General features: G+C 41.1%; 1 long non-coding RNA gene across 2 annotated transcripts in view; it reads left to right on the top strand.

Annotated features, from left to right (window-relative positions):
- Positions 1–13,013, top strand: part of LOC125083064 (uncharacterized) — a 57,143-nt gene that overhangs the window by 26,276 nt on the left and 17,854 nt on the right. The window lies entirely within an intron of this gene.

Genomic DNA, 13,013 nt, shown 5'->3' with positions numbered 1-13,013 from the left:
TGACAACTTTTCTTTGAGGTTCTCTTGTGAGAGGCACCCCTCATAGGGCTTTGCTCATTGTGATAAATTGTGGGGGAGCACAGCATGCCTGAAAGCCCACCCACTTCGTCCTGAAGATAAGCTAGTAGGGCAGCTGGTTGGATATGAGTCTTTTGATGAAACAACCAGTGGATGGAGGAAGCTGTGGGGGCACCTGAGTGGTTCAGTCACTAGGCGTCTGCCTTTGGCTCAGGTCATGATCCCAGGGTCCTGGGATTGAGCCCCACATCGGGCTCTCTGCTCACCAGGGGGCTTGCTTCTCCCTCTCCTACTCCCCCTGCTTGTGCTCCCTCTCTTGTTTGTTTTTCTCTGTCAAATAAATAAAATCTTAAAAAAAAAAAAAAAAAGAAAAAAGAAAGAAAGAAAGAGAAGCTGTGTTTCTATTCAGGATAAGCTCCCAACTAGTCCCCAAACAGGATGCCGTTAGTGCCACACAGCTTTCAGTCCTTAAGGGAACATCCCTGCACAGAAATCTGGAACACTGGTGACTCAGAAGGCATTCCTTTCTGACTGTGAATAAAGGGTGTGAAGAATGGATTTTATGTGCAAGACTAAATTTGTAGTAAGAAATTCTCCCCAGACTTAAACACTGACAAAAACAGAGACTATTTGAAGAGCAATACTGGGAGTGAGTTTGTATTGGAAGTATAACCTGTCAATTCAGAATATCAGAATGTTGTAGCTGGACACTCTAGACTGGGTTCCAAGCTCAGTTAGAAGGCAAGCCCACAGCCTAACTGACAGAAGTTGCCTGGTGGGCACAAAAACAGAAACATAGATCAATGGAACAGAATAGAGAGGCCAGAAATAGACCCTCAACTCTATGGCCAACTAATCTTTGACAAAGCAGGAAAGAATGTCCAATGGAAAAAAGGCAGCCTCTTCAACAAATGGTGTTGGGAAAATTGGAGAGCCACATGCAGAAAAATGAAATTGGACCATTTCCTTACACTACACATGAAAATAGAATCAAAATTGACAAAGGACCTCATTGTGAGACAGGAATCCATCAAAATCCTCGAGGAGAACACAGGCAGCAACCTCTTTGACCTCAGCTGCAGCAAATTCCTCCTAGGAACAGCGCCAAAGGCAAGGGAAGGAAGAGCAAAAATGAACTATTGGGATTTCATCAAGATCAAAAGCTTTTGCACAGCAAAGAAAACAGTTAACAAAACCAAAAGACAACCGACAGAATGGGAGAAGATATTTCAAACGACATATCAGATAAAGGGCTAGTATCCAAAATCTATAAAGAGCTTAGCAAACTCAACACCCAAAGAACAAATAATCCAATCAAGAAATGGCCAGAGGACATGAATAGACATTTCTGCAAAAAAGACATCCAGATGGCCAACAGACACATGAAAAAGTGCTCCACATCACTGGGCATCAGGGAAATAGAAATCAAAACCACAATGAGATATCACCTCACACCAGTCAGAATGGCTAAAATTAACAAGTCAGGAAATGACAGATGCTGGCGAGGATGCGGAGGAAGGGGAACCCTCCTACACTGTTGGTGGGAATGCAAGCTGGTGCAAATCTGGAAAACAGCATGGAGGTTCCTCAAAAAGTTGAAAATAGAGCTACCTTATGACCCAGCAATTGCACTACTGGGGATTTACCCTAAAGATACAGACATAGTGATCCAAAGGGGCATGTGCACCCAAATGTTTATAGCAGCAATGTCCACAATAGCCAAACTATGGAAAAAACCTTGATGTCCATCAACAGGTGAACGGATAAAGAAGATGTGGTATATATATACAATGGAATACTATGTAGCCATCAAAAGAAATGAAATCTTGCCATTTGCAACGACATGGATGGAACTATAGGGTATTATGCTTAACGAAATAAGTCAATCGGAGAAAGACAACTATCATATGCTCTCCCTGATATGAGGAAGTGGGGATGCAATGTGGGGGGTTTAGGGGGTAGGAAAAGAATAAATGAAACAAGATGGAATTGGGAGGGAGACAAACCATAAGAGACTCTTAACATCACAAAACAAACTGAGGGTGGCCAGAGGTAGGGGGGTAGGGAGAGGGTGGTGGTGTTATGGACATTGGGGAGGCTATGTGCTATGGTGAGCACTGTGAAGTGTGTAAACCTGACGATTTATAGACCTGTGCCCCTGGGGCTAATAATACATTATATGTTTATAAAAATAAAATTATTTTAAAAAAAAAAGTCTGGTGGGGACTGTGGCATCAGGAAAGGGCAGACATGTCAAGGGGGAACTGCAGCTCTACTCCTGGTGATTGTTGTCTTCATGCACATGGTAGTCAGAGTCTTCAGTTTATTGAGAAAAACAGGATTTTAATGCAAAATCCTTTGGAATATTTGCAACTAATTAAACAAATAAAACACTGGGGTGCCTGGGTGGCTCAGTGGGTTAGGCCTCTGCCTTTGGCTCAGGTCATGATCCCAGAGTCCTGGGATCAAGCCCCACATCAGGCTCTCTGCTCGGTGGGGAGCCTTCTCTCCCCGCCCCCGCCCACCTGCCTCTCTGCCTACTTGTGATCTCTATCAAATAAATAAATTAAAAAAAAAAATCTTAAATAAATAAATAAATAAATGAAACACTATGTGGGCCAAGTGGTTGCTATAATTGCCAATCTCGTTAGACGAATATTTTTTTTATGGAAACTAAGGCTCAGCAATGGGAAGTGACTGCTTCATAGTATGTTGTCTAGACAATTATTCTAGATATGCCTGATGGTAAGTCCCTAGTCCAAAGTTCATTTGTTAAGAATAAATCCATGGCCAATCAACCTCTAAGAATATACTGATAGAACTTAAGTGTGGTAGATCAAATAATTGATGTAATTTTTCACTCCCTTTTAAATACTATTGTATATTCACATCATTACCATGGCCTTGGTTCATGAGTATATTTAATCATCCTTGACTTTGAGCTTGATCTTGTGGCCTGATTTGGCTCATGGAATGTTAGTAGACATGACTCAAGTAGATGCTTCAACACATGAATTTTAGGAGGACTCAATTCAGCCTTTAACACAGAGTCTACCATTTGATGGGTGACCACTTCTTGTCCAAACCCAAACACAATGAGAGTGCTAAAATGACAAACTGCACCAGGTGCTGGGACAACCCATGTAAACTGGGACTGGATATATGGTGGTGCTGCTGTGGTGGGGAGTATTCAGCTTTCTCCCCTGGGGGTCAAGTCTGTTCAAGCAGTTCTGACTGCTGTTACAAAAGCTTGTTTCAGCTCTCACATGGACTGAGGAAGCCCTTGGTTGACCAAGATGAAGGAGATTTAATTAACCTCTTTTGATACCATCCCCCATGAGCCACCTTGCCTGCTTTCTCACTTCTGCCTGTTGATCCCCTATCACCTGTCCTTAAAAATTTGTTTTGCACAGGGGCACCTGGGTGGCTAGGTCGATTAAGCATCTGAATCTTGATTTGGACTGAGGGCATGATCTCAGGGCCTTGGGCTCAAGCCCCCATCAGGCTCCATGCTCAGAACAAAGTCTGCTTGAGAGTCTCCCTCTTCCTCTGCCCCTCTCCCAACTTGTGCTGTCTCTCTCAAAAACTAAATGAATAAAATCTTTAAAAATTATGTTATGCATAGCTTTCTGGTTCCTTGTACAACCTTTGTTTTTATGCTGCACAAGCCTTGAAGTCAGGCTTAGAGGAGCACTTTGCATTCACCATGAATGCATTTTTGAGCCTTATCAATTCAGTTAAAGATTTCCCATAGAGACTAATATTCCCCTCACTTACCCAGTGGTGAACACAGTGTAATAAAATCACCTTAAACTATTCTCTTTTCTCCTTTCTCACTAGTTTTACCTCTCACATTTCGACACCTTTCTAAATTATGTGCCCAACAAGTGAACTGTTCCATTAGGTACCACCCTCCTTGGGAACTTAGCCAGTCTTTCTTTCTTCCCTGCAGAGAGCCCACAGGACCTGCCAGCCTTCTCTCTAGGGGGGAAGCAGGGACATGGAAGAGAAAGGCAGTTATTAACGGATGGTAGCATGACTCAAGAAGAATGCCACCAGGACACTTGTCAGTGTATTAATGAGCATATTGCAATGGTAAGAAGGTAATGACTATTGGGTAGAAACCTAAAGCTAGAACATTAGGATTATCTAGGCAACTTTCTTGGTACTCACTGGTGTGAACTTCCCTTGCCCAGCATGGGTACACTTATGTGATGCCCAGTGTAGCCCACCTGCTCACACTGTTGGATTGCCAGAAACAATTAAAGACTGCTTCTGTCTTTTTCAGAGCCCTGGGCCCACACTGGGCTGCAATTTAGAATGACATAGGAATCTTTTAAAAACCCTGAAGCTCACACAGCACCCCTGACCAATTAAATCAGAATATTGGAGGTAAAACCCAAGGGTCAGCAGTTTGTATAAGCCTGCTGGATACCCTATTGTGCAGCCAGGTTTGATAACTAGCTCTCTAGATCCTGGCCATGCAAAGTGTGGTCAATGGGTCAACAGCAACGGCAACCCCTGGGAGAAATGCAGAAACTCAAGCCCCATCCCAGACCCATGGAATCAGAATCTGTGTTTTAACAAGATCCCCAGGTGATTCCTAGATATATTAATGTCTGATTAATATGGTGTCTGATTAACACAGTGCTAGATGAACTGTTCTCACCTTTGGCCACACGTTAGTAACATGAGGGCAGCTTTAAAATGCTCGTGCTCTCATGGCACAGTAACCCAACTCAGTTACTAGCATGGAGGTGAGGATCGGCCACCAAGATCTTTTTCAGAACCCTACAGGTGATTCAAATTGAGAACCACTGCTCTAGGCTCTGATACTTATCTCTGTTTGAAACAAATTTTCCCAACACTCATATGCCAAAGGCTTGATTGATCTGTGAGAGAGTGTCTCTCACTGGCATAGCACAGGCTAGGAGTGATGCCTCATCAGAGGAGTCATAGAATAGTTGCAATGCGAACTGCTCTACCCCTTTGGTGCTGGCTCATTGGTAGGGTCACTGTGGCTGGTGGACTTGGAAGACCTTGAAGTGCATTCTAAGAGGGTCAGAATGAATGTCCAGATATTTTATTAGGAACCTTGAGGAAAAGTTCTGCCAGAAAGAGATCCAGACCTATCTCCTCCATCCCCTCCTACAGTTAGCTTGGGATGAGCTGGACTAAGCTATATTTGTGAGCAGACACCCCAAGTTGTGAAGGCATAAGACAGCTGGAAATGACTTAAGGACCCTGTCACCTTCGTTAATGCTGTTAAATTTTCTCAGTCACACTCTGCAAATACTACTTTTGTTATTTAACATTATATTATAACAATGCAAGTACTGTAGGTTGATTTTGTTTCCCCCTAAAAGATACACTGAAGTTCTAACAGGTGATACCTCAGACAGCAACCTTATTTGGAAATAGAATCTTTATATAGGTAATCAAGTCATTATGATTGGCCCTAATTCAATATAACTGACATCCTTATAAAGAGGGAGAGTTTGATTGTTAAAATGTCTTTACTGCCCAGAGCAAACTATACTTTCAATGCCATCCTGATCAAAATTCCACTGGCATTTTTCAAAGCTCTGGAACAATCCTAAAATTTGTATGGAGCCAGAAAAGACCCCGAATTGCTAAGGAAATGTTGAAAAAGAATAACAAAGCTGCGAGTATCACATTATCTGATTTCAAGCTTTATTACAAAGCCGTGATCACCAAGACAGCATGACACTGGCACAAAAACAGATACATAGACCAGTGGAACAGAGTAGAGAGCCCAGGTATGGACCCTCAACTCTCTGGTCAAATAATCTACATATTTGACATAGGCAGTAACCTCCTCAACACTGGCCACAGCAGCTTCTTTCAAGACCTGTCCAAAAGCAATAGAAACAAAAGCATAAATGAACTTTTGGGATTTCATCAAGATAAAAAGCTTCTGCACAGTGAAGGAAACAGTCAACAAATAAAGAGGCAACCACAGAATGGGAGAAGATATTCACAAACGACACTACGGACAAAGGGCTGATATTCAAGATCTATAAAGAACTTCCCAAATTCAACAGCCAAAGAACAGATAATCATGTCAAAAAATGGGCAGAAGACATGAACAGACACTTCCCCAAAGAAGACACACAAATGGCTAACAGACACGTGAAAAAATGTTCATCATCATTAACCATCAGGGAAATTCAAATCAAAACCACATTGAGACACTACCTCACACTAGTTAGAATGGCCAAAATAAATAGGACAGAAAACAACAAGTGTTAGAGAGGATGTGGAGAAAGGGGATCCCTCTAACACTGTTGGTGGAAATGCAAGTTGGTGCTGCTACTTTGGAAAACAGTGTGAAGATTCCTCAAGAAATTAAAAATAGAGCTACCCTATGACCCTGCAATTGCATTACTGGGTATTTACCCCAAAGATACAGATTTAGTGAAAAGAAGGGACATCTGTAACCCAATGTTCATAGCATCAATGGCCACCATCACCAAACTATGGAAAGAGCCAAGATGCCCTTCAAGAGAAGAATGGATAAAGAAGATCTGGTCCATATATACAATTGAATATTATGCAGCCATCAGAAAGGATGAATGCCCAACTTTTGTATCAACATCAACAGGACTGGAGGAGATTATGCTGAGTAAGATAAATCAAGCAGAGGAAGCCAATTATCATATGGTTTCACTTACTTGTGGAGCATAAGGAATAACATGGAGAGCATTAGGAGAAGGAAAGGAAAAGTGAACTGGGGTCAACTGGAGGGGAGATGAAGCATGAGAGACTGTGAACTCTGAGAAACGAACTGAGATTTTGGAGCAGAGAAGGGAGGGGGGATCATAAGCCTTGTGGTGAGCATTAAGGAGGGCACATATTGCATGGAGCACTGGTGTGGTGCATAAACAATGAATCTTGGAACACTGAAAAAATAAAATTGAAAAAAAAAAGGGGACAGGGGAGTTTGGATACAGTGTGCACAGAGGGAAGACCACGTGAAGGTACATAAGGAGAAAATGACCATGTGACTGTACTGAGCTAGCTATAAGAAAGAAACACCAAGAACTGCCAGAAAACACTATAAGCTAGAAGATATAAGGAAGGATCATCTCCTAGAGCTATCAAAGAGACCATGGCCCTGTAGATACCTGGATTTTGGATTTTAAGCTCTTAGGACCATGAGATGTAGTTTTCCATTGTTTTAAACCACTTAGTTTTTGGTACTTTTTTACAGCAACCTGGGAAACTAATACTACAAAAAGTAGGGTTAAAAATGAATTAAAATGATATTCTCCAAAATGAACCTAAAGGGGGGGAAAAAACTGGAAGAGGAAATTCTAAAACCGAATAGCTCTTTTGAAAGATTCTTTTTGCTGATAAATGTAAGTACACAGATGCTTAAAATAAAAAGCTGAAGAGCTCTTTGCTTAAAGATGTCATATTTTCCAGAATGCAATGAATGGAACTTAACTTAGAGCCATTTGAGAAAATGTGTTTTCCCCCTTGAAATCATTAAAACATACATTGTTGCTCTTTATGTTAGTTTTATGATGCATGTCGGGATTCCAAATTAAATACTGTTTAGATGCTTATGCACCAAGAATTCTTTCTCAAGGAGACATAAGACCGGGTTGAAGAATATCTTTTTATACCAAGGCAGTGAGTCCTTAGTCAATGGTCAAAATGTACTTTACAGTAGGATTTTATTACAATATAAAAATATTTTGATAGGCAAAAGATTATGAATACAGAAAGACCTCTGTGTTCTACAAACCCTAACAGCAAGCCCATTTGCCAAGAAATTAGACTCTGTCTTTTAAAACAGGCTCATGTCTTTTGTTTCATTCTTTGCTCCTATGGCCATAGACCTGTCAGCACTAAATCCAAGGGACCTGAAAACGTTTTCATATTTCCCCTCCCAGAGCCCCAGATGAAAGTACACATGCTAACTTTGCTGAGCTTTTTCATCAGCTCCTGAAGTTTCTACAAAAGCATGTTGCTGACCAGGAAACTGGGTCAGACAATTGTTCTGCAATAAAGATGATCTTTTGAAGTGTCTCAGCGGCTGTCTACCTTGAACAGGAGTCCCGTGGATCATGCTCTTCACAAATTGAGCCTCGGGCCTCAGATATTATTTCTCCTACTTTAATAACAATAAAAAATTGCCCTTTTTTTCCCACCTGCCTTTGGGCTTTCTGACTGATGAACCTATTCACTTAAACAGAGAATTTTAAAAATTGCTTTAAAAAATACAACCACTTTCTGAAATATATTTGCAAAGCTTGAAACTCTATGAAGCTAGTACATAAGAAATACTGCCATATTGCCACAGGACACCCACCACTGACTTGGGCATAATCTCTAAGAGGCAGTTTGATTGTGATTTGAACAAGATTTGAGCTTTCAAAAATCAGAGCTATTTTCCAGGCCTTGGGATTTCCCACCCACCCCCAACGGTGGTATTTTCTCCCTTAATTCCCTAGTCAGGAAAGAAATAAGTTGTGGTTTTATTTTGATATCAACTGACACCATTAGCATATTCCGAGTGAAATATGTATAGCTCATCAGATCAGATACCCTTTAACAGGGACATGAATTATGAATCAATGAAAGAAGCTGTCACCAGCTATGTTGCCTTGATATTAATAGCATGAACAGTCAATGTTGGAAATATCTGGGGCACATTTGCCATTAAACCCATCTTGTCTTTCAAGAATGAGATAGAGGAGGGATACTGGGAAGAAGAGTCCCCAGGTTAAGCAGTTTCACTCAGGTCAGGCAACCAGAGCGATGAGACATCATCATAGATTGTCTACAGTAATTGTCTGAGAGCATTTTTGTGCTGAGAGGTTTTTATGTTTTTAAATAGTTGAAAAAAATCCAAAGAAGAATATTCACTTGTGAAACATGAAAATTATATAAAATACAGATTTCAGTGTTCATAAATAAAGCTTTATTAGAACACCACCATGACTATTCCTTCATGTAATGTTTAGGCATGGTTTCCCACTACGATGACAGAGTTGAGTAATTGTGATGTATGACCTAGAAAGCCTACAATATTTACTATTTGTCCCTTTGTAGTAAAAAAGCTCACTGACTCCCTGTATATTCAAATACATGCATTAATATTCTGTAAATATGAATATCTATCTATCATCTACCTATGGATCTACTTACCATTTATCTACCATTAAATTTTCCTTATATACAAAAGCAAAACTTTCCTGGCAGATTTTCTGTCTTCTAATCAAATTAGTACAAAACCTGAAGCATAGTAATTGTACATCTCTACCCTCATTCCATTTTCATTGCTAAAAACAACACTGGTCAGATACACAAAGAAATGTTTTATTCTACTGTGTGCTTACCTTGATAAAACTCAAAGCATTTGATATCTACTCTGGCTGGCAGGGATGTATTTTCACCCAGAAATTTGGCCATAAAGTTATATGGTATCCCTACAATAGCAACTTCAAAGGTGATATAAAAATGCTAGTAAACATAATAAAGCCTTAAATGCCCATATGAGGTGTCAGAATTCATCTCCTATCATCTTAGTTAAAAAGGGACTTAAATTCAGGCTTTCAACTGGGGATTATTTAACTGTGTTTTAAATGAATATTCAAGGAAGAGCTTAAAGACCATTATTTCCAATGGGAGCATTTTAATCCTAGAATTGAAGACTCTTTAATTTAATTTTTATAAAGTGACCAATGGGAACTTGGAGGTAGCCAGCTCAACTCAATTTGGTAAATGTGTCTCAGATAGTATGAAATAATAAAGACCATATCAGTCTTTGTCCCTGCTTTCTGTCATGGAGCTTCAAAAACTCTCAGGATTTTCCTGATGGGAGTCCCTTTCATTATTCCTAAGCAGCCCCTTTCCAGCACACCTGAGTTTATGCTAAGAAGGTGACTCAAGGGGAGCCCCTGGATCTTTCAAGGGTGGTGCTGGCCCCACCTCTTAAGACTAAGCACTTGGTGAGGGGGTTGACATTTTTAGCTGCACACCTTGAGGTAGAGAAGGGGGACTGGAGGTTGAATTCAGATGTCAGACCGTTGATTTTATCAGTCATGTCCACCTAGTAAAACCTCAATAAAAACTCAAACAGTAAAGTTCAGAAGACTTCCAGGGTGGTGATCATATTGATCAATATACCAGAAGAGTGGTGCCCACCGCCCTCCACCTCAAGTCCATAGGGATGGAAGCTCTGTACTCTTCTTTGCCAGACCTGGCCCTGCTCATCTTCACCATTTGGCTGTTCTTAAGTTTTATCCTTTATAACAAAATGCTAATTTTAAGTGTAGTGCATTCCGTGAGTCTGTAGCTCCCACGTGAATGATCAAACCTGAAGGGTGTTGTGAGAGGGTGTTGTAGGACCTCTATTGGGTGTCACAGAATTGTTGTGGGAATGTGTGTGGCTACTGTGGGCCAGGTTCAATGCTAGGTGCTGAGGATGGACAGACGGTTAAGACAGCTCTTGTTCTCAAAGTGCTCACATCCTGGCTCTGTGACGTTTTAGCATTCTCAGAATGTGATCTTAGCAGTAGAGAGTAAACCTCCTCTCTTAGGAAGGGAAAGGGAAGAGTGAAATGTGAGGAGAAAGCAAAAGCCCCTTGGTGTTCGCATGTATGAATGAATAAGCACATTGTAATAAAAAGCTGGAGCTCTATTCCTGTGGCCATCTGTAGTTTTACACGTGGTGGTTATCACTGCCTGTGACTGAGTTTGTGTTCTTGGAATCCTTCAGGGCTTGTGTTTTTGGTGTATTCTTCTATGAGGGATTAGTAGTGGGTGAAATTATTTGATGTCATAAAAAGGGGAAAAACTTTTCCCGAAGTGAGTAGATCCAGAAGCCCTCCCTGGGCGAGGTATTCCCTAGGGTTCTGTGAGCGTGTGCAGGCTGTTTGTAAAAAGCGGTGTCCTTCCTAATGAGAAGGTGGAACTTTGGCCTGGAAATCAGAGTGCAATGGGTTATAATCTTGACTGGGATCTGAGAACTAAGAGATATCTGGAGACTCTATCTGGAGAAAGGCAATGCCGTTAAGTCAGTTTCTAGCATAGGATGGGTAGGGTTGGAGGAAGGAGGAAGAGGAGTCAGGAAGAGGGAAGATGTTGGCTAGAGGACAAGACCACAGCAACAACAAAGCTGGGGGAAAGGCTGCCAAGGGGATTGTATCATACAAGTCTAGTTATTTTAGGCAGAAAAGTATTTAATCCCAAGACTTAAAATGCTTACAGAAGTGTGGTTGGGCTGAAGGAAGTGGGCTCCCTACCAGGCCCCTAGTAATGACTCTCAACACAATGTTGCACAAATAACACTGCTCTGCTGCCATTAGATATCCAGGAACTAAGAACATCACTGGCCCCAGTGCTGGCCTCTAGGCATGAGAGAGCTTTAACCTTGCAGACAAAATGGACACTGCCTGAGCCAGTCCTCTCTCTACCCTCCCCTCTCTGAATTCAGTGAAACTGACTGGAGAACTGCAGTCACATCTGTAACCCAGAGGCAACAGCATCTGGGAAACGTAATTCATATCTTCTTAATTTCTGCAGTATAGATGGAAATCAGGGCAGACATTGAACGAAATAACCAATTGGCCACAGCTTCTATGGGATGGCAAAGCGTACTAGGACATTAGGACTTCTTAGTTCTATTATCATAAACCTATACTAGAGAAACTTGGGGGTTTTCATATTCTTTGTCGTTTTGGTCAGTTACTGTGAGTATGCAAAGAATGGTTTCAGCATATAGCTCAGGTTGGTGTTTACAAGAGGTAGTGGGGTTTTCAAGTGGGGGACTCTGCATGCTGGTTTGTGGCAGCAGAAATGATCTCATATAGGGCAGGGGAGAGGGGAAAAGAATTGGGGACCAGGATACTAATGATCCTTTTCCACCTAGAAGCTCTAATCCTGAAGCTGTTCTCTGCTTCCATATCGGATAGATTTATACTGTTATTTTTTTTAAAGATTTATTTATCTATTTAATATTTTATTTATTTATTTGACAGACAGAGATCACAAGTAGGCAGAGAGGCAAGCAGAAAGAGAGGAAGGGAAGCAGGCTCCCTGCTGAGCAGAAAGCCCAACGCAGGGCTTGATCCCAGGACCCTGGGATCATGACCTGAGCCAAGGCAGAGGCTTTAACCCACTGAGCCACCCAGGCACCCCTATACTGTTTTGATAAAGTGGCCACTTTTTCACGCTCACATGTTATAGATGCGACTTATGTGCAGTGGATAAAGTCAAAGTTCCGCCAGGTGAGCACACCTTTGGAGAATATTAAAGAACTCTGGCATGTTTAACATATAATTAACTAACTGGCATATTTAAGCCTGGGCATCTTGTTCATTCATTGATCATCTTCATGATATTTAATTTTCACTCATTTAATAGACATTTTTGGAGAACCTACTATGTGCTGAGCACAAGGGAAAACCAAGACAAAATGTTAACTAATGGTTAATGTTAACCAAGTCCATAGATATTAACTAATAATCCCTGATCAGTGACTGACCTCAAATCGCTCACAGCTTAGTGAGAGATAGGACAATAAATACGCTAAAACAATGTAGTGTTACTGATCAGGGATTATTAGTTAACATTTATGGAGAACTTATAATGATTCAGGTGCCGTGCTAAGTTCTTTATGTTGTCATTCAACCTTACAATCACCTTTGAGTTTGGTCCTATTAATAACCATCTTATAGACAAGGAAACTGAGGTACAGAGAAGTCAGTAACTTGCTTTAAGTTGACTCAGCTTTTAAGTGGTAAGGGATAGTTCAAACCCTGCTATATGACTGCAGAATGAGTTCTTGACAGCTTGTTGGGCTGTAGACACTGATGAGAACGCTAGCCCATGCTTTTCTTTGAGTTTGGGTGAGACCATTCAGAAACTTGACCCAGAAGGAGGAAATATAAATTGATGTTTGAGGTTGAGTTGGTGGAACTGGCCAGGAAACAAGTAGGGAATCATTTTGGGAGCAGAAG

Source organism: Lutra lutra, chromosome 13 (genome assembly GCF_902655055.1).
Source record: "Lutra lutra chromosome 13, mLutLut1.2, whole genome shotgun sequence".
Taxonomy (NCBI): Eukaryota; Metazoa; Chordata; class Mammalia; order Carnivora; family Mustelidae; genus Lutra; species Lutra lutra.
This window is presented reverse-complemented; position numbering and strand designations above follow the sequence as displayed.